The sequence below is a fragment of the Desmodus rotundus genome, chromosome 6 (assembly GCF_022682495.2).
Source record: "Desmodus rotundus isolate HL8 chromosome 6, HLdesRot8A.1, whole genome shotgun sequence".
In the NCBI taxonomy this organism is placed as follows: Eukaryota; Metazoa; Chordata; class Mammalia; order Chiroptera; family Phyllostomidae; genus Desmodus; species Desmodus rotundus.
The window spans coordinates 11306367-11327568 of NC_071392.1; positions in this window are offsets into that span (position 1 = coordinate 11306367).

Genomic DNA, 21202 nt, shown 5'->3' on the forward strand with positions numbered 1-21202 from the left:
ACAGCAGAGCTTCCAAAAAAAGAAACTTCTTTCCAGTGCCACTTTTGGAGAAGGATCAGTAATACATTTCATTTCTGGTTTAATAAGGTTATTAACAGTTTTTTTAAAAACAGCAAAATAATTTCTGTGAGGGTTTGCTGATAAGCATTAGAGCAGTAAAGAATTGTGTGCCTTTTTATGAACAGTCTACAGAATAGAATAAAACATTATATACAGGAGCTTTTACACAGAAGAGCAATTAATTAACTTAGGTTGGTGAACACTGTTTGCCTGAAACTTATTAGAAGTCTGATTCATCTGCAAAGCCCCAGGCAATCAATTGCCCCATAATAATACAAAAGAAAAATAAGCTATCGTTATGTTCTCATTGAATATCCTAAGAAGATCTTCTTTGCCCTCTGCCTTTGTTTGAAAATATCTCTATTAAGAGGGGGGTTTTCTAAACCCTCCCATTTGACATGAAATATGTTATGGCAGGGAACTGTGGGAGTAAATTACAGAGGCTCCAGGATACCAGATTAAGAGGAGAAGCTGGACTTTCTCAAAGACACACAAATCATTCAACATGTAGCACAACGGGGCATACAGTGTGTTATCGATGCTGAGTTCCAAGCACCATTGTTAATAGAGACCAGAAGAGGAATTGTTCATTAAATAATAAAAGGGGGGAAGGGAGGGAACGCTCAGACTTCAGAGCTGAAACACCAGCAGCAGAGGGATGATGGTTTCACAAGCATTAAACAGCTTCATAAATAGTCGTTTGCTTATGATTTTGGTTTAATTCAACTCTCTCACATATCAACCTAATGATTTCTAGGCAGAGACTATAGTTTATGAACCATGTTTGGTTTTTTTTTTAATGCTTAGTATAGTTGACAATATCAATAGCGCCCTCTACAGGAAGTTTCAAACCCACAACTTAGGTTTTTGTAAGTTTGAAAAAAAAACCCGGCTAAGGTAAACACCATCTCATAACAAGATGAAACGTTGAACAAAATTGATAAAAATTGAAGACAATTTTGAAGTGCTGGTTATGTTTTCATTTCACATGTAGATTTGGGAATTTGGAATGAAACAAAACAAAACCACAGCTGGTAGGCCTAGGTTATTTTATATCTGTGTGTGTACATATATTACTTTTGTCGATGGTGGTAATGATTTGTTTGTTAACACTCAGTCATTTGGGAGAGGATCCTTGAAATTCCTAATTTGTCTGTATATTGTTTTTCCTAATTTGTTTTTTCTGTATATTGAAATCTCAAAAACATATTAGCTTTTCCTATTCTAAGATTTGCTAGTTGCAATATGGTAAAGTATTGCTCAGATTCTTTTCAAGATGCAAATAGAGTTCACTGTTTTGAGAATACATAGATAACTAATGTACATACCTTTCCAATTATGCTCAGTTTCCCAATATGCAGTAGATGTGCATCACTTGAAGCTTTTGCGTGTGAGAAAGTCCTGGTGCCGACAAAATACGAATCCTAAAAATGTGGCTGCTGAATAACTACAGATAGTTCCGTGATTAGTGATCTCAAACCCAGATTTAGAGCCAGAATCTGCTGGAGGAAATCGCTGCAACTAAATCTTCTGTTCGTGTCATGAGAGCCTTGGAGGTCAGAGGCACGGGCTTCTTACCTCACGGCTGTAAGACATCGAATGGCCTTGTGGCAGTGATTTAACCTCACCTTATTACCGCCAGTCACCACAATTTGGGAGAAACTGACGTCTGACTTCAGAGCTACCTCGAGCGGCACCAGGAGTAACACAACAAGCACGTGTGATTGCGGGTGATCTATGAAGACGTAGCTAAGGAGTTCAGAGCCCCGTTTCAGTTTTCACTTTGCTGTACCTCTTTAAAGTCAATGAACTGTGGGTGGGTGGCGGGGCTGGGGGGAGGGGTGCTTAGTTTCTTCATCAGAAAAAATAATGAAAAACTTATATTTGGAGAAAAATTTAGAACTATATGCTTAGAAATGCTAGGTGAAATCTAATAAGCATCTTTGTAATAGTTGAGCTATGAGAAAGGAAGGTAAGCAAATAGGTGGACTCATAAGAGCTAGAAAACAGGTGGTAGCTGGATCTATGGCCATCCTGTAGGCATTTGACAATCTTTACAACCAAGAGGCTTAGATTTTAATGGCTACACCGGGGCCTAAGCACAATGGGAAATTGGAACTGAGACTTCATATAAAGCCAAAATAATGAAGGGGATGGGCCTTCCATATAAACCACGTAAAGGGAAATAAGAAGGAGGTCTTCTGTCTCGGCCTAGGCTCTGGATTGGAATATTACATCTTTCCTGAAAATGTATAGCCATGGGCCTATCCTTTGAAGGTCTGGGTTTAAATCAATACTAAATGTGCAATCCAGGAAACTTCAGACCAAGAAACTAATCCAATGTGGACCCAGATGGATTGTGACTTGCAGGGCCTGGCAGAGGTAAATACAGCTTCTCTCTCTTACAGTATTTCTGCACATAATGCTGAACTGGAACCCAAAATCCACAGTTGGGAAGTATACACGGAAGCAGGTCTCATGAGTGAGGGTCCGTAGAGACAGTAACAGCTGAATTAGACCACCAAGAATTCTGAATATTGGAATGGATGATACAGAATACAAAATAACCAACTATAAAATGTTAATGAAATAAATATGGAATAAAAAAACTGAGAAAGTAATAAGATACTTTCAAAATACCAGGCAGATTTGAAAAAGAATCAAATTTTAAACAACTAAAAATGTAGCCCTGGCTGGTGTGGCTCAGTGGCTGAGTGTCGGCTTGCGAATCAAAGGGTCACCAGTTCCATTCCCAGGCAGGGCATATGCCTGGGTTGTGGGCCGGTCCCCAGTAGGGGGCGTGCAAGAGGCAACCACACATTGGTGTTTCTCTCCCTCTCTTTCTCCCTCCCTCCCCCTCTCTAAAATACAAATAAATAAAATCTTTAAACAACTAAACATGTAGTTTAAAAGCATGATGAATAGCTTAATAGATTAGTCATAGTTGAAGAAAGAATTGGTAAAATGGAAGATAACACTCAAGAAATTAATCAAAGCACAGGAGAGAGACAAAGATATGGTAACTGTGAAAGAATACTTATGAGAAACCAAGGATAGAATGAGACACTGGATAAATATCTAATTAGAGGTCAAGAAGATGATTTTAGAGAAAATGCCAGTGATTACCCACTAAATCTGACTTAAAAACACAGAATTCTTGAGAACAGATGAAAGATATGAATGTTTAAATTCAGAAAGCATGAATCCCAAGGAGGGTAAACTCACACCAAGACCCAACACGGTAAAGCTGCAAAACACCAAAGACAAAAGGGCCATATTGAAAGCATCTAGCCAAAAAAATATATATCCATAAAAGGATACTTACAGTAGTACCAGACTTCTTAACAGCAGCAACAAATGCCAGACTGTGATGAAATAAAACCCACAGAATGTTTAGAGAAACTATCAACCTAGAATTTTACATGTAGCAAAAGTATAAGGGTGAAATTAAGGCATTTCACACGAGCTAAAAGTGATGCAGTTTACTGCCAGAAGGCCCTCAGTTAAGGAAATTTGGAGGATCCACTTCCAAAAAGATAGTGATCACAGAATGAAGGTCTGAGATGCCAGAAAGCAAGGTGGTCAAAGAAAATGCAAATAAGTGGGTGAATCTAAACAAACATTGACGGTATAAACAATAATATTCATGCTTAAATCCGGAAAGCGGGAAAAGATGGCCCCAAAAGAGCAGACGATGGTATTATGTAAGATGCAAGGGGAGTGATCAGAGTAAGCAGATACAAAGACACGTAAATGTATTTATATAAATATATAAGTCAGATCGAATGAAGCTCTGCTGGTAGCAGTGAAGGCGGAGATTCCTCCCAGCTGGGCTCACCCAGGATCTGTGGCAAGAAGCCATAGGGCTCTAAAGAATGGGCTGGAAAGTCACGAGACTACATTTTTTCTGGGGAACCTTGTAATGCTAACATTCTGTACCTATTATTTTGTTTCTGTAATACTCGTATTTTTATTCAAAAAAGGCACATACCCTAACTTTTTTCACTCTCATGCTTCTGTTGGCTTCAAAGGACAACAATTTAGTTAAGGAAGCCGCACAGGAATCATACTCAAGGTTACAGGGTTAACTAGTGAAGGTGATTACCCATTAAATCTGACTTAAGAACACAATTCTGCTCAGGTAAGAACTGCTTTCTGAGGACAGCAGTACCCTTTATATTCCAACCATTTAATACCTACATCCAAAACTGAACCCCGAACCAAGTGTATGTATTGCTAGGACGCCATGCTAGTGTTTCTCTTACACTATGAGTCATAAGAGTTCGTTATGAGCTTATTTTTTAAAAACATAGATGGATATAATCAGTGAAAGACATTTCTCAAATAAAACTAATGTTAATGCTTCTGTTGTTTTTGGAAAGAGGGAAGTGTTAATTAAATGAGCACTGATACGGTATTTTTCAGTGAATTAGAAATATCATAGATCTCTCGATTAGAAGTATAATTTGAATCCTTTATATGTATCATTTTAGTTTTAAAAAGAAGGAAATATTAACAAATTAGAGTTCAAATGGATTACAGCATTCAGTGGCAAAGGGTTTCACAAGAACTCCCATTAACACTCCTTTTGATTTACCCCAATAGGAAAAAGAAAAACTGGGAAATACTTCTGCAGTTGGCCTCGTTTTGATGTCCTGCTTTTCTGTTGGCGCGAAGTATGCTGCTGGCTCTCTAATTATTACTCCACTGCATTTAATGTGTCTCCTTGTCAGACTGCAGCTAGTAAACAGAACTTATGTTCATGCATATGTTTCCAAGACATTCAATCAATAATCTCTCCTGTTTTTAGGTTAGGAGAGGTAACTACTTTAAGAGTTAAGGTTCTTTTTAAAATGAAATGATCTGTTTCCAGATATGGAGATCTTAATGCTTGGTTATCTGAGAGGTGAGGAGGGGAACTCTCATTGGAGGCATAGTGCTGCCATGCTGGAGTAGGAAGAATGATTTTAAGCCTCTAAATTCACAGTAATCTGTTACAACGGCAATAGGAAACCAATACAGATACCATTCGAAAGACAACTATAAAACTGTCACACAGTGAATTTTGAAGGCAAATCTGCAGGCTTTTCTTCCGCTGTCAATGATATCAGACGCCTGTTTCCCAGAGCCGAGAGCCGTAATGCCCCTGGGGTTGCCATTGTTATCCTGCCGTTGTACTTTCCCAGTTAAAGACGCTAGACCTTTGGCCTCTTTCTCATTCCCAGGGTGTCCAGTGGTGGCCTGTGATGGCTCCCTGCTAGCCTTACACGATATTTCAGCCGATCTAATAAGCACTCAGCTCAGATGGTCGTCTGCGCAAATGCCACAAGATACAGCTCCCGTGAGACCCGGAGACGTGTTCATTTTCCAAAGAAAATTAAAGCCTACAGTGATAGCATATAAAATAAGGATTCCTTAAAATGTAAAGAGTGATGAGGTTAGTTCACCCTTTCATTATGCTTTTAGGAAAAAGCAAAAGTTAAATCTTAAGAGATCTGTATGCCCACTTGACACGTCCAAGAAGGAGAATCCAGCCAATGAAATTTATCCTAACTTGCTTCCCCAGCTTCTGTACTCCCCAAACTGGCTACCCTCTTCCAACTAATTTTTCCATTCTTCTGCTAATTTCGTGATCTAGGAACTTCAGACTCATGTTTTCCCCTCTGAAGTAGCCCTTAAAAGAGGTTCTCGGTTTGTCCTTGTTTTCTCTGGGTCTCCTCTTGCACACCGCCAGTGTGCGTACACACCTGGCACAACTCTGACTGTCCCGTGTCTACATCCAGGGGCACGTGTGCAGGTCTCCGACTCTTGGGTTGGTTCACTGTGTGCCACCTATGCCTCGTCCTGACCGCATCTCCACACCCCTCGCTCCACGCTCAGCCATGGCTCCCGGCTGCTCCAACCAGAAGTATAAATCCTTCTGCTTGGTTTTCCAGGCCTCACGGTCTACTTGGCCTTGTTCCCCACTCCTCTCAACATTGCCTCCCCTTTCAGACAGCCAGGCAATTTCCATTGATTCATTAAATTTAGTTTTCCCTCTTCTTGACAACTCAGGAGGAAGGGACAAAGCAAAGTAAGACAGTGTGGCCCCTGTCTTTGACAAGTAAATAGTTCGAGGGGGTGAGGAGAGACAGACAGACAAGCTAATTAGCGTTTTAGGTGTCACTGTGAGTGAGCACTGTGAGAGCGCCGACAAGGGCGGACTCTTCAGGTGAGGGCAGGGTGGGAAAGACTTCGGAGAGAAGGGGATGACGGAAAGGTGAGTTGTCATTCTGAGAAGTGACTGTCTTCCAGAATATTCTGCAATAAACAGATTCTATAGTGTTTGTGCCAATAGTAATGTAATAAGAGGTAAGCAAAACCCAACAACTACCAATCTCCTGCCTGGGAGAAAATAGCGACTTCAGTGCTGTTCTACTTTGTACTTAGGAGTAATTGTCTCAGGTGGGTTAAGAAAAAGTCAGATTTTATTAGGAATTGACCGATCAGCAAAACCACATAGCTCACTGAGAGTAGGGGAACGTTCCCAATAGTTTTGTATATCCATGGATTTGAAAACAAACCTTCATTCTGTTTGATTATGTCAATAATCTAAGCTAACCCTGGGGGGAATCAAAGTCTGAAACCTATGTGATGTTTTGAGGTGGGGCTGAAAAAAACATTCCATTTCCCAACTGTTTGACTGGGTTTTTGAAAGCCCACTACCATTGGTTTCCTCACCTTTGCAATGGGGATAGTAGCAGCACCTGTTCTGCGGATTAATGAGCATGCGCTGAGGAAGGCACTCCGTATGCACAGGTCCCTGTCCCTCCTGGGAGCTAAGAGATGTTTAAACACTGTTCAGTTGCCTCTAACTGTGAAAACACCAATACGATAAGTCCTACTAAGTCATGTCCACCCTTATCGTATAATTAGAATATGGGCTCTCTTCTAACTGATTGATGAGTGAAAGTGAGTTCCAGACGCTAAAGAGGGGCCAAGATCCCAGCTTCAGGAGGAAGAAGGGCGCATGCGGGAAAAACAAAGCTTCTGGAACCAGGATCTGACGAGGCTCTGGGCACAACGTCCTGCTGCATAGTTTTGCTGAGCCCTAGTTCTGAAAAAACGAGTGAAAGACAACACTCCCAATTTGAGGGCAGATGCACAGGAGGGTGAAAGACCCGCCACCACTTAACAGTGCTCTGCGCGGCATTTTCACTAACTGTATCTCAGTTAATCCCCAGAACAACCCCAGGAGGTAGCTATCATCGCTCCCTGTTTGTTTGGTTTTTACACATGAGGTAACAGGTTCCAAGAAATTATGGGAGCCACTCAAGGTCACACAGCCAGAACAAAGAAAAGCCAAAATGCCTTACAAGTTCTGCCAGTGCCAGCCAAGTGGCCCTGCAGCCACAGACAGTGCAGGTCTGGGCCAGGGTTTCTTCCAAACTGTCTACGCCCCTGAGCAAGATCCCAAAGCTCTTCCCCAATGTCTGCCTGCCTGCCCAAGTCCACATTCTGTTTCCTCACAGGGCCCGAGACGGCTGTGGAATTTGTGTTTTTAGCATCCAGGGTGGTGTTCTTTCTCTTTTTCTCTTTTTCCAGCAACCTAGCACTGTCGCAAGGACACAGCAGCAGCCCGTGCTTCAAAAGCGTGTAGGGCAAAAGGAGACACAGGACCGAGGAAAGGCACTAGCAGCAACTGGGTTGAGCACCCTCAGCTGAGGGTGGGACGGTCACTCGCACACACTCGCTGGAAGAAAGCGTTCACTGCACCTTCTTCGGGCCAGCTCGCTGGCTGGGAGGGAAATAGAGCGCACAAAGCTTTCTGCATAGCTTACCTGCCAACTCCCGTGGCCTTTGAGAGCTTTAATTGGCGTCAGACCAGATGTGTTTAGGCTCAGTAGCATTTGACAGGGCAACCCTTTCTCCAGGAGAAAGGAAGGCCTAGAGCTGTGGTTTTCAAACCTTCCTGTGCATCAAAAGTACCCGGAGGGCTTGTTAAATCCCAGATTCCTCCCTAGAGTTCCTAATTCAATAAATAGATCTGTGGCTTAAAATTGTACATTTCTAACACGTTCCAGGTGATACTGATGCCACTAGTCTAGAACTCCACTTTGAGAACTACGCCTAGATCAGTGTGCCTGACATTGGCTACACATTAGAATCCCCTGAAAAGCTTTAAAAAAAAAAATCCTGACATCCATCCACCCAAGCCAATAATCCAAACTTCTGGGGACGTGACCTGGACACTAGGATTTTAAAACTTCTAGGTGATTCCAGTGTGGGAACCATTGGCCCTGGATCTTTGAGAGCCAAACCTTGTCCTTCTGAAAAAATTCCTGCAGGCTCAGCAGGGGAGGCAACCTGACATCTACTTTTTCTGAGAGAAGAGAAATGTTTATGACTCTTAGTGGAAAAGCATTTAGCTGTTCTAGGCTTTAAAACAAAATAAACTATGGATATCTCAAAGATAGTAGCTTCCAGAACCTTAAGAAAAAAAACATTAAGAGTCAACAAAGAGCAAATTGTGATAAATAAATGTAATTGCTTTTAGGGAGCAAATGGCTTAAACTGGTGGACAGAATATTACAGTGGTACATAGTGTCTTTATCCAGGCTCCTGGCATCACGTGACTTTATCCCTTAACTTAATGCATCATTATTCATCATCACCTTTTATTACTGTGGCTCAGCTCACTTAAAAGCCTGTTATTTCCCATTTTCAATCCAATGTAAATGTCATTTTCAACCAAGCCTGTATCGTGACAAAACTGTTCCAATTTTAGAAAGATGTTAGAGAGTAGAGGAGGTAGATCCCAAACACTGCAGTCCCTTGGGGTTAAGGTCCGCCCTCTCGCAACATTCTGTGGGCAGCGATTGCTGGGAGCCAGTCTGGGTTCCCCAAATCAGTCTTTCACCAAACCAGCCACATTTCCCTTCCTGACAGGTTTACACGCCGGGGAGAAGAGGGGAATATCACAGACAAAAATATCTCTTGATTTCAGCAAAGAATTTGACAACCTGTGCACAAGAATGGCACGCTGACGGAACAGCGGAGTAGATTTGTATCTGCTTGAACACTTCCCCCAAGGAACGTCGCCTGCCGGGTGAATCTCCGCCCGTCCAAAGGGCAGGCAAAGTGGCAGGCTCCCAAGTGCTATCTACGGTTTATCCAGTCCAAAATTTCAGTGATGGATGAAGGCACACAAGACACGCTTAGCAAAACAGCAGGTGTGACAAAGCTGGGAGAGAAGCCTAATTCATTAAATGCCAAATGAACCAAGAGAGGCAACAGATCTCAATGAACCAAAAGAACGGGCTGATGTGAATAAGAATAAACTTAATAGGGATAAATGTAAAATCATTCATTTTTTAAAAATCAAATGCAAAAGGACAAGAGGGTGAGAGATTGAGATTAAAAGTGGTTTTGAAAAAAAAAAAAACAACCCAGGAGTTTGAAGTAACTATAGCCTTCGTACAATCTACTGGGCCTCAGACCTCCTTGAAAATCCATGAAAGCTAAAGACTATCTCAAAGACAAATGCCCATCGTCGTGAAATTCTGTTTACAATTTTGGCTGGAACTCATCTATGACCAGAGAGGTCACAGACCCCAAGGTATGAACCCTTGGATAGTCTAACTGGGCCACCCTAAAAACTACAGCAAGCTATGTGCCTTTATAAAAGTCTAATATCAAACAATGGACACACTAGCCCCTGAGGGCTTGGTCATCTTAATTATAGTCTTCAGTTCACAGTATTCAATCAAATGCGAAGACTGAAAAACTGGAATACACTTCATGGTGAAAGGTCTAGGAATTATGTTAAGTAAAGAGCATTTGAAGGAACCTCGGACATGTACTCTAAAAAGAAAAATAGGGGAAACACAATAGCAGCCTTCCAAAATCGAAAGACCGCCACTGATAAGAGGGGGCAGGCTTGCAGTGCTCTGTAGCAGCACTAGGCGACAGAAACACAACGCTGGTCACATATGTAATTTTAAGATTTTCTAATCACCACATGGAACAGTAAAAAAACAAGTGCAACTAATTTCAATAATACACTGCATTTAACCCAATATACTCAAAAAGCATCACTTCAACATTTAATCAGTGTAGCACTTTTGCATACTGAATTTTTGAAGTCTCATGTGTGGTTTACAGGTACAGCACATTGCAAGTGTTCCACAGCCACAGGCGGCCGGTAGCTGCCGTCCTGGATGGCGCAGCTCTGCAAGCTCACCGGGGCAGGAGAGAGCCGATTCAGAACGGTGGGATGCGGGGGGAGTATTTTAGTAGAACTGTCCGAAAATACAATAGGTCTCAAGAAAACGATGAGGCCTCTCTCTTTGGATTTGTTCTAACTGAGACTAGATGAGCACCCGTGTAGGGTTATTTCAGCCTTTCTGCATAGCGTGGGTTGGGGCGGGGGGGATAATCCGGAAGCCCATTCTCATTCTGAGGCTATGAATTCCATGACTCTCATGTTTGGGAATTAAGGTTGTTTCAGCTGCCACCTTCATAATCCTCTGGGACAAGGGGCCAGCTAGCCGTCCCTGCAAAGATACTGCCAGTGCATGGCAGGTCTCAGCAACAGAGCTGATCTGGCCCTTGCCCCTTCTGTTGTGGAGCGCAGTCTGAATTTTTTCATGAAGACAATCCACATGCTTGGCTCAGGCTCTGACAAGAGGCTGAGAGAGACTATTATCACATTACTGAGCTCAACTCGGTCTGGAAATTACCCACCTACAACATGTGTCTAACACACACAATTAACTGTTGCCCTCCTTCCACCAGCTCACCTCTGGTTCCAGTTCCACAGTACGCTCACTAACAGAAAAGCAGGTGTGTGGCTATGTTAAGGACACAGAGGTGCTTTTCTGGAGGGCATCCCGATGTTCTATTCACAAAGGAAGGCAGTCTGCAAGGGAAGACCGTTGGCTCGTGTTCACGCAGTCAGTCCCAGCTGTCCCAGCCTGCAGCCACTGAAGACCGGCACCAGTGTACCGCCAGCCTGAACTGAATTGGAGGAGCTCTGGAGCACCTGAGTTCAAGCCCCACTGCTACCCTCACTAGCTCTGTGACCTTGGCAATCTCTAATTCACACTTCTGGACTGAGATACTTATCTGTCCCAGCCAGTTATTTTGGTGTTTATAAAACTAAAAAGTCATACACCGAGAAAGAAACACAGTAGGGTGGAGTTCAGTTCATTGATGACACTTTGTAAACATTACCGCCAATTCTGTTTTAAAAAGTATTTTTTCCTGCATGTATGTCTGCAAATATGGATAGGATAACATTCACTATAGAAAATGTGGAAAATATATGAAACTATTTAGAAGAAAAACTAAATGACTGATTAACTTACCACCCAGAGCAAGCCACTTTTTAATGTTTGTCACTTGTGTACATTTTTAACATAATGTGCATTATTTTTTGAAAACATCAATTCTTATACACTTCTGAGTTCCAAGATAACAAAGAGCAACTTTCTTACTGAAATCTCGGAACTCATGCCATTTCTCCAACTATCCTGATGATCGTGGGAGGAACATCACGAGTCTGGACTTACTCCATAAGAGAAGATAGAAGCCGGGCTCCAGCTTAGCAGTTAGTAACAGATAAAAGACTTTCAAAGCTTAGAGTTCCAACCCTGCATTTAACAAGGGAAGAAACTAAATCCCAGAGAACCAAAGTGACCTCCCTCAGACCACTCAGCAGGACCTAGACCTGGTGTGTCCTTACCACACGCATGCTCCCTCCCACCTCACCTCCCCGCTTCTTACAGCATGACTCAACCTTGCACATTCGAGCTATTTGGAGCCTGCTTTCTGCTGGGCCTCACTATATTTTAAGATACAAATTAAATGCCTAAATGTAATTTTTAAAATAGTTGCATGGTACTCTGTTTGATAATAGCAAAGTCATTTATTCCACAAAGGGCACTTTGTAGAGCTGTCTTTCCAAAGAAAAAGCTCAAAAGAATTCTCTTTGCCATATGGAAAATATCCACTTAATTAACACGAACACTCCTATTACTAGGCAGTGTGCCTTACTACCAATCTATAATAGACAAGAGAAATAAGAGCAATGATACTTACTATCATACAAGTTAAATATCGGCATCAGAAATAGTATCTGCATGTTTAAGCAATCCAAATATCCTTCCTAAATAGTAAGATTGTAATGTGGAGCTTTTGCTTTTCAATGGGATAAAATATATTGCTGTTTTATTTTGGTTTTTGTTTGTTTTTGCAAGGCTAACATTCAAGGATGAACTTTTCCTAGTCTATGTGGACTGTGTGTCTCCTTGAGAAATAAATAACTTAAAAATTACAGGGACACCTCCCCAAATTCAGGGAAGCAAAGTTAGTCACCCCAGTCCCTGGTTCCCATGTTTCTATATTGCCGCTGCAATGTATCAGAATTTATCTGTTGTTTATTGGTAGTGTATTTATCTGCCTCTCTCTTTAAATCATTTCCTCTGACTTCCTTGAGGGCAGTTTGCTGTGAGGATGAACTCATAGTAAGTGTAATGCCCTTAGCACAGCTCCTGGCACTGAGCAGGCATGACCCAAGGTTACCCATTGTCATCTGCACCTTTATTATTGACTTCAAATGCTTGCCGCTGCCCAGAGCAAAGGCTGGCACACTCAAAAAAATAAGTGCAAACGTGGGTCTTTGGAATACCTGGTGTCTTAATCATCTGAGTACTAATCCATTAAAATTGTACAGTCTCAGAAGAAGATTCTCCCTACCTTCTTAAGTAGATTTTTATGAGTCTTCATTGTGAGACCGGCGTGTGCCAAATCAAGTCGAAGCACTGAGGTGGTGACTGCGGCCTGCCCTCCGCGAGCTCGTAGATGAATGCTGGGCAAACGCCTTGAGTCCAGTGTCTTCACACAAGTGTAAGGGGAGAAGGGCAGAAGCAGAGAGAAGGGGCTTACAACCGCCTAGAAGACCAAAAAAGGCACTTCAAGTAGCAGCCTTTGTCCCAAATGTTGAAGATAGGACGCCTGGGGGAGGGGTGTACCAAGTGCCAGAGGATAAGTAAAGACGGTAATCCTTTTATTTTCTCTAATGAAAATAGAAAAACAAGGTCATTTCCCCTGTGGCATCTGGGGAGGGTGAATGCTGAAGGACACAATACTAGCTCTGGTGCTGCCTGCAGGGGGCGCTGAGTAGGGTGTGATTCGCAGCGCCCCCTGCAGGCCAGTTCGTGCTATAGGCCTGGCCTCCCAGCATTCCGCTTGTTTTGTTGGACATGTTGCTGCCACCAGGGTCCCTTTGCATCGGCTGGTTTTTCGTTATCAATGTCTGCCACTCTTGTTAACCTTCCTGCTCCTGTTTTTCTTTACCAATCGTTCTGTCTCTTGTCGTTTATTTCTTTGCTTCTGCAACGGTCTTAAACCATTTGAAGTACTTCTTTCCTTCATTCCCAGGTATCTAAGTTACTTACCTTCAAGCTGTGTGTTCTTCAAGTTCTGGGGTGCTTGTTTTTATTGATGTTTCCTGCACCAAAAAAAAAAAATTATTTTTTTTTCGCCACCAGAAAAGTGTTTGATTTCTTACTTCCAGATTTGGCAATGTCTGAGGTGCCAAAGAGCAATTTTTAAATAATTAAAGCCTTATGTAGGCAGCTCTGAGGGACTTTTTACGGCTAATAAATCCTATGAAATACTATTAATTTAACTCCCCTAAATAGTTCTCAGAAATCACTGGAGCTGCAATCAATATACACAACACACATACATTTTATCATTTACACAGTACTCCTGCCTTGCTCTACTTTTATTTAAGTATAAAATAGATCTTTTTCATAAAAATAATTTATTTAAAACACAATGCATATGACTAACACAATTTTCCCTAATTCTACATATCTAAGGAGGCTCACACTTGTGGGCTAGAGCTTAATGCCTCCACTTCCAAGTCCTGAACTAACCAGAATGTCATTTTACACCATTACCGCACTCTCACATACAAGATTTTATTTACTTCTTTCAACAGCTGTGATTATTATTTTTTTCTCATTTTACAATTGACCAAAATGAGGCAGAGAGATGCTGAGTATTTTCCCCCAGGTCTCGCAGCTTAGCTATGAGCGGCAGCGGCCACTCGAATACAGGGCTGCTGAGGCTTGGGCTAGGGCCCATCCCACCACGGCTTTATATGTCACTGGAAGATAGAAAGGCCTTAACGTTTAAGCTCTAGAGCCTTGTCTCATGTTTCTCTAATGAGAAGAGTAATTGCTTCTCCTTTCCATTCTTTCTTCTAATAATAAATAACTCCTCCAACCATGATTAAACTAATGCAAAGATATTAGGATAATTCTCACTTCTAAATAAGGCTTTGACTGTGAGCAAATAAATATAACTGATGGACTGGACATTACTAGAAAAAAAACAGCTGCTAGGGTAATAAGCCAGGTAAATGTCTTCTGGTGGAACAAAAAGTGATACCCACATCCCTAGCCAGGTTCCTTAGCAGCAGAACCTGCAATGGGGATTCGCACATGCATCGTTTATTGAGGCGTTGCTCCTGGGGAAAACTGATAAGGGGCAAAGAAATCAGGACAGGGAAAGGGAAGGGGGGGTGGTGTCTGATGAAGCCTAGCTTTAGCCTGGACTTGTAGGGAGATCTGCAAACACAGAAGTCCTGCCCCACTGTCCCAAGGCTCCCCAGAGTCTGCCTACCTTGGGGCGAGGGAACACAATTTTGTTACCCTACCCCGGCCTGACACTGGCTTTAGCTAGGCTAGTAAGAGGAATTCTAGAGGAACTGGATTGGGCAATAACAATAATAATTCAACAACAATAAAAATAATTTAACGAGTACCATTAATTGAATGTCTACTATGTGATAGTCACTTACCTGTATTATTTCCAGCTCTTAACAACAATCCTGCAAGTTACTGTTTCCATTTTAAGTGTGAAGAAACTGAGATATAAAATGTGATATGTATAGGGAACTGTTCCACGTGTGGGAAATGTAGCCCAGCTCCCCCTCGGAAAAGCTAGTGGGTGTGAGGTTCGGCAGGCAGGACCCATGCCCATGGACAGGTTATCCCATGGGGAATAAGGCCTGCATTGTACCTAGGCTGCTATGAGACTTGCTTTTGCTAAAACTCCCTCACCCTGAATTGAGGCAGCAAATGTTTACTGAGTATCTTTAACTTCCTAAAGTCTGTGCTAAACCTCCCAAGTATGGAATGTAACCAGTTGGACCACTTTTCCCTTTACATTTGTAAATATCCTTCTTCTTTGATGTAATTAGCAACATCTTCTCCTGTGTTTTCTATCAAATGTAACCACCCAAAACAAACCTGTGCATAGTAAATGAGGACCATCCTCGATGTAATATGCCCAGAAAAGCAATAAAAGCCTGTCCAGGCAGGGGTCAGCTCTCTCTCCCTTGGGCTCTCTCTAGCCCTCTCGCCCCCTCTCTGACTTATTAGAGAGCGGCCATGCAGTCCCTTTTTCTCTGCAGGATTTCTGTAGTCCATGTGTATTTGTCTGTTGCTGCCACAACACAGGATCCCGCGGACCGGGATCCACATCAGTATGACTTGTTTGAGCTCATAGAGCTGGACACTGGCAGTTCTGGGGTTAAATCTTTGTGAATTTTTATTTGGACCCAAAGCCCATGACTGCTTGCTGCTCTGTGGTACCAGCTACAGTTTTAGGTCAATGCTCCGTGGTGGGATGAGATGGCAGTCAATATTCTTCTCTAGGGAAACCACCGGGACAGGACCTGTATTAAAAAGATAAATAAATAAATAATAAAAACCTCAGCAAACACAGTGAAAATTTCTGCATCCGTTCAACAAATATGTATTGAGCACTTGCTTTGTGTTTGATACGTTTTTGACATTAGGATACAGAGGTAAGTAAACAGGAAAGATCTCTGCTTTCAGGGACCTTACAGTCATAAAAACAGAAACAATCCATTTCTAACAAGATACGTGATATGAAAAACAGAATAATGGGACAGAGAGGAAGGTAGTCAGAGAAGACCTCTAAAAGGAAATGTCATGTGACTGACGTCTGAGGAAGAAAAATTAGAGAGCAGTGGAACAGCCTGGGAGAAGAGAATTCCAGACTAAAGACACGGCAAGGGCATGGCGCTGAGAAAAAAGGAAGTTTGGCATGTTTAGGAAGAAAGAGAGGGACAGTGTGGCTGGAGTTCAGTGAGCAAGGGAGACACAAATGTAAAAGTTGGATCAAAAAGGTAGGCAGGGTCCCTACAGCCTTGTAGATGCACGTAAAGAACTGGGACTATTTTTCATACAGTGTTTCAGGCAAGGGAGTGATGCGACCTGATTCATATTTTTAAAAGATACTTCGCGCTGTGAAGCATGGATCCCTTGGCTGGGTGGAGGGTGCCTAGTGAAAGCGGGGAGACAGCACAGGGGTATCACAGTCCTCCAGATGAGCCCTGATGATGATGTCTCCAACTAGGGAGGGAAGAGTGAAGATGGCAAAGAACACTGATGCTGAATTCTGTCTCTTTATAACAATAGGTAGTATATCCATAGGTATATTACCTAATTGGTGGGGAAAAAATAAGCCCTAACCAACTCATAGGAATTTATGTTCTTTTTAGATTAATACCTTTCCATCAAAATTTGTAATATACGATACAAGGTCTATCTGGAAAAAGCCCAGCCATTGTTAATATAATGAGAATGGTTTGTGTGACATCAGCGTATCCTGGCAGCCAAGGAGAGTGGACTGGAATGTGCATGTGTGAACAGTGATGACTTCACTGTACTAGTCAGTGGGGGCGGGAGATGCCATGGAGTGAGTACGTGTACTGTGTGGCCGTCACATTCAAAATGATTGACCAAGTAGAGCAACACGAATCTGCATCAACTTTCGAGTTAAGCTTGAACATTCCTCCGCAGAAACTATTCAGATGATTCAGAAGGCCGAAGCTATGGGCAACTGGTGATTGGAAGCTTCAACACAATAACACACCCACTCATGTATCACATCTCATGCCGAGTTGTTTGGGAAAACATCAAATCACCCAGGTGACTCAGCTCCCCCACAGCCCAGATTTGGTGCCCTGTGATTTCTGGCTTTTCCCAAAACTAAAATCACCTTTGAAAGGTAAGAGATTTCAGGCCATCAATGAGATTCAGGAAAATAGAAGAGGGCAGCTGATGGTGATTGGCAGAACTGTGTGAGGTCCCAAAGTGCCAACTTTGAAGGGGACTGAGGCATCATTGTCCTTTGTACAATGTATCTTGTATCTTCTTCAATAAACATCTCTATTTTCCATAATACATGGCTGGATACCTTCTGGACAGGCTTTGCACTTATATTATTTTGACCAAGTATATAAATAAGTAACTGTAGTGATAACTAAATCTAACAGAAGTGTATTAATTTATAGAGCTTTATAGTAATAGGAGTTTTTAAAAGTTTGTTTTCAATTTATAAACATAATTTAGTTAGAGAAGTTGGTAGAGTGATCAAATATAATACGTGGGAAAAATTTGTGAAGAAAGTTGGATGGAAATATAAATTCAAGGGAAAAGGGAACAATGTATAATTTCTAACTGTTAAAGAAATCTGTGTATTTTCTAAATGGTTGATGGTATCAAATTTCCATGGTGTTTAGATTCCATTGAGCACATTTAATAAGAGCAATATAACAGTTTTTAAGATGTCAATATTTATAAGATACTGGAAATTCTATCCCCAGCAACTATTTAAACTTATGGTGAAAAATATAGACGTGAACTCTAAAAATGTTCAAGGGTCTACAAAATTTTACAAAATTCTTTGAGGGGTTGTAAGAGCAAAAAATGATTGAAAACAACACGAGTAAGCCAAGAAAGAAAAAAAGCTTCATACAGGGGTGGTCAGCTGAGTTGACTGCTGCTGAGAGGTAAAATGAGAATACAATCGGACTGGCAACAGGCGTTGACCATCTCGATTAGAGAAGTTATGTACAGTTAAGGGGTTGGAAACAGCTGGAGTACGTTGAAGAGAGTATGGGAGATGAGGACATAGAGACCGCAAATAAAGGCAACTGTCAATAAATTTGGCTGTGAAGGGGAGCAGAGAAAGAGAGTAGTAGCTGGAGGGATAGGTGGGATCAAGAGAAAGTAGGTAAAGAAAGAAGGTACTAGAACACGTTCATCCGCTGATGGAAAGAATCAAGTAGAGAGGGAAGCACTGACAAAACACGAGAGAAAGGGGCTAATGGGAGCAAAGGTGAGAGGATGAGATCCAGAGCACGAGTGAAGCGTGGACTTAGCCTCCCTGCCGGAGGAGAGAAGGCACAGAATGTGAGTGCAGAGGCCAGCGCCGTTATGTGCACAGGTGAAGAGGGTGATAGAGAGTGGAAAATGTTGTAGGATCAGGGGATCAGGGGTCTTGATATGGTCAAAATTTATTGGAGTGAAGATTATAGGATAAGTGAGATAAAAGAATAAAAAGCATCAGAGAGAGGGATATTCAAAAATGATATTTTAAAGGAGATACAATGATTGTTTTGATCAAGAGAACTGGTGGTGAGGTGGAGTGGAGGAAGTTCATTGGAGGTGATGAGGTTAAGAAGGTGAGAGTCCAGGATATTGGATGGATCACCAACATAGATGTTTACAGCGCCATGAATAACAACAGGGGTAGAAGGAAGAAGACATTGAGCCAGTTACCAGTTTTATAAACAAAGGGGTGTAGCTTGGAGGCTAGAAGAAGAGGGCTCAAAGAGAATGTTGGGTAGAATGGGAGGATGTTCTGGGCTTTAAAGATTGGGGTTTCTGAAAGATGAAGGAAGATGAATAGTTTCTAATGAGTAATAGGCAGCCAGGAGGACACGGATCCCATGTCAGTGCCCTGAGGTATATGGAGCATGAGAGAAAAGCAGCCAGCACCTGAGACAGGAGGCAGGGAGGGAGGCACAGGTGGAGTAAGAAGGTCTAGGGCATTTCAGAGAAGAGGTTGAGGATTCAAGGCAGTTTGCTGATGACAGACTGAGAGTGCACCCATCCATAGTGGAAGGACGTGGGAGGGAGTCTGGATGATGATGGATGGCCCGGGAGGCTTGTGCCTCCCCTGGTGATATCAGTAGATGGAATGTGCCCTGTTGGCAAGACACGCCATCCCTGCATTCTAAAGTCCAGAGGATTTAGCTGGAAGATATGTGGGCAATACACTCAGCCTCTTCGTTGTTCACTCATAGAAAAAGCAACAGATGTGGGGGAACTGGTCAAAGAGAAACTGTGCTTGTGAACAGTCTCTTTATAACTCATCCTCAAAGGGCTGTGTTTGTGTGTTTGTTTTATTAATGTTCCTGCAGTTTGGATATGCCACCCCCAGGGACTGTGACGTGGTTCTCACCCTCAAGGTGCTTATAATCTCGTGGGGGGTTCAGAACCACTCTAAGTTCCATAAGAGAAATTCCAATCCATTCTCCTGTGGATGCCATCAAAGCTAGTTGGAGGACCAGGAAAGAGGCTACGTGGGATGGGCTTCAAAGAACGGACAGGAATTCAGCAGGGGGAGGACACATTCAGAGCCATAGGACTAAGTCCACAAGCATCATTCACACTCCTTTTAGGGTCAGGAGCCCAAACTTAGGTCACAGCCAGTTTCCTTTGACTGCATCCAAGCTGATCAAAGAAGAATTAGGTGTCTGCTTTCTTCATGTCTCAACACCAAACACATCTGCTGTATGTTGCCATATCAGGTAGGGGGAGAGAGAGAAGAGAGAAATGGAGAGTGAAATGTCCTCATCATGTCACTAATAATGGAAAAGACCAAGGTCTTTCCAGTCCTAGATTTTACTCTGAAATATGTGACTACTCTGGAGATGTCATTCATGACACATTTCCTCTTTTAATTGACCCGAAGTGACACATAGTGGCTGCTCCTAGTGCTTAGCTGATTTTATCCTTGGCAGAGAATTAACGTTGAAAACAAAATGTTTTCTCCCCACCCCAGCATTAGAAATTATAAAATCTTTGTCTATAACTGAGTTCTTCAAATAATATTAAAACTCTGTATACACATGATCTTATTTTATCATTAAAACAACTAGTGAAATAGTTACTAGTATAATCCCAATTTACAGATGAAAAAACTTGAGCCTCAGAAGTATTGAAATTTTAACTGGCCTCATCAGAGACTTAATAATTTTATTTGCAAAACATTTGCAAAACTCGTTTATCCGGTTTTATTTCTTATGCCTCTACTCAATAATCATGCAGATGGTAACTAACACCATGGGCAAAGGTAAGTACATAATTTGACTTTACAAATGCATATGAACTATGGATCATGCTATCTAACTAAACTTGGCATCATTGCTACTTCTGCCTGTTGAGGAAAACCGACAGATTCAAGAATTGCTACCCTGGCCCTGGGGGCTGTGGCTCAGTGGATTGCGTACTGGCCTGCGAACCAAAGGGTCGCTGGTTGGATTCCCAGGCAGGGCACATGCCTGGGTTGTGGGCCAGGTCCCCAGTCGGGGGGTGCTCAAGAGGCAACCACACATTGATGTTTCTCTCCCTTTTTTTCTCCCTCGCTACCCCTCTTTCTAAAAATAAATAAAAATAAAATCTTTAAAAAAAGAATTGCTACTCTGAACTTCTATTTCAATTATTATCTTTGTACCCTTAGAAAATAGAATTTTCTTAAATTTCACACACTTCAATTTCATAGGTTATATTTATAATGAGAAAAGATATAGGCACAATATTCTTTGTCAACTTAAAACTGCTTGACAAACTTTAAACCAGTAAACAAGTGTGATTTGTTATTAAGTCATTACTTCAAAATAAGAGAAGCTCATCAGATATTTTTTCCAAGCTGTCACACTTCTGATCCAGAAAAACCACCTAAAAACAACAGGTAGTGAATGTGTCGATTGTTCTTCCTTGTGCTGGTCACTAGCCAGTGCCATTGCCTGGCTGGACTACTCCCAAATGGACACAAAAATGTAAGTTTCTCTTCTATAAAGCTATTAATATGCGGTCTGGCAAGCACAACAGATAAGGGGGGGAAAGGATAGTTTAAAATGTGTATTTTACAATAAATATACCATGTACTTCTGAGAATTTGCTTAAATCAATATTTTAAGTCATACTGTTGCCCAATTCTATTAGCCAAATGTAAAGGGTTCACCACAGAGCTAAAACACTTTGCT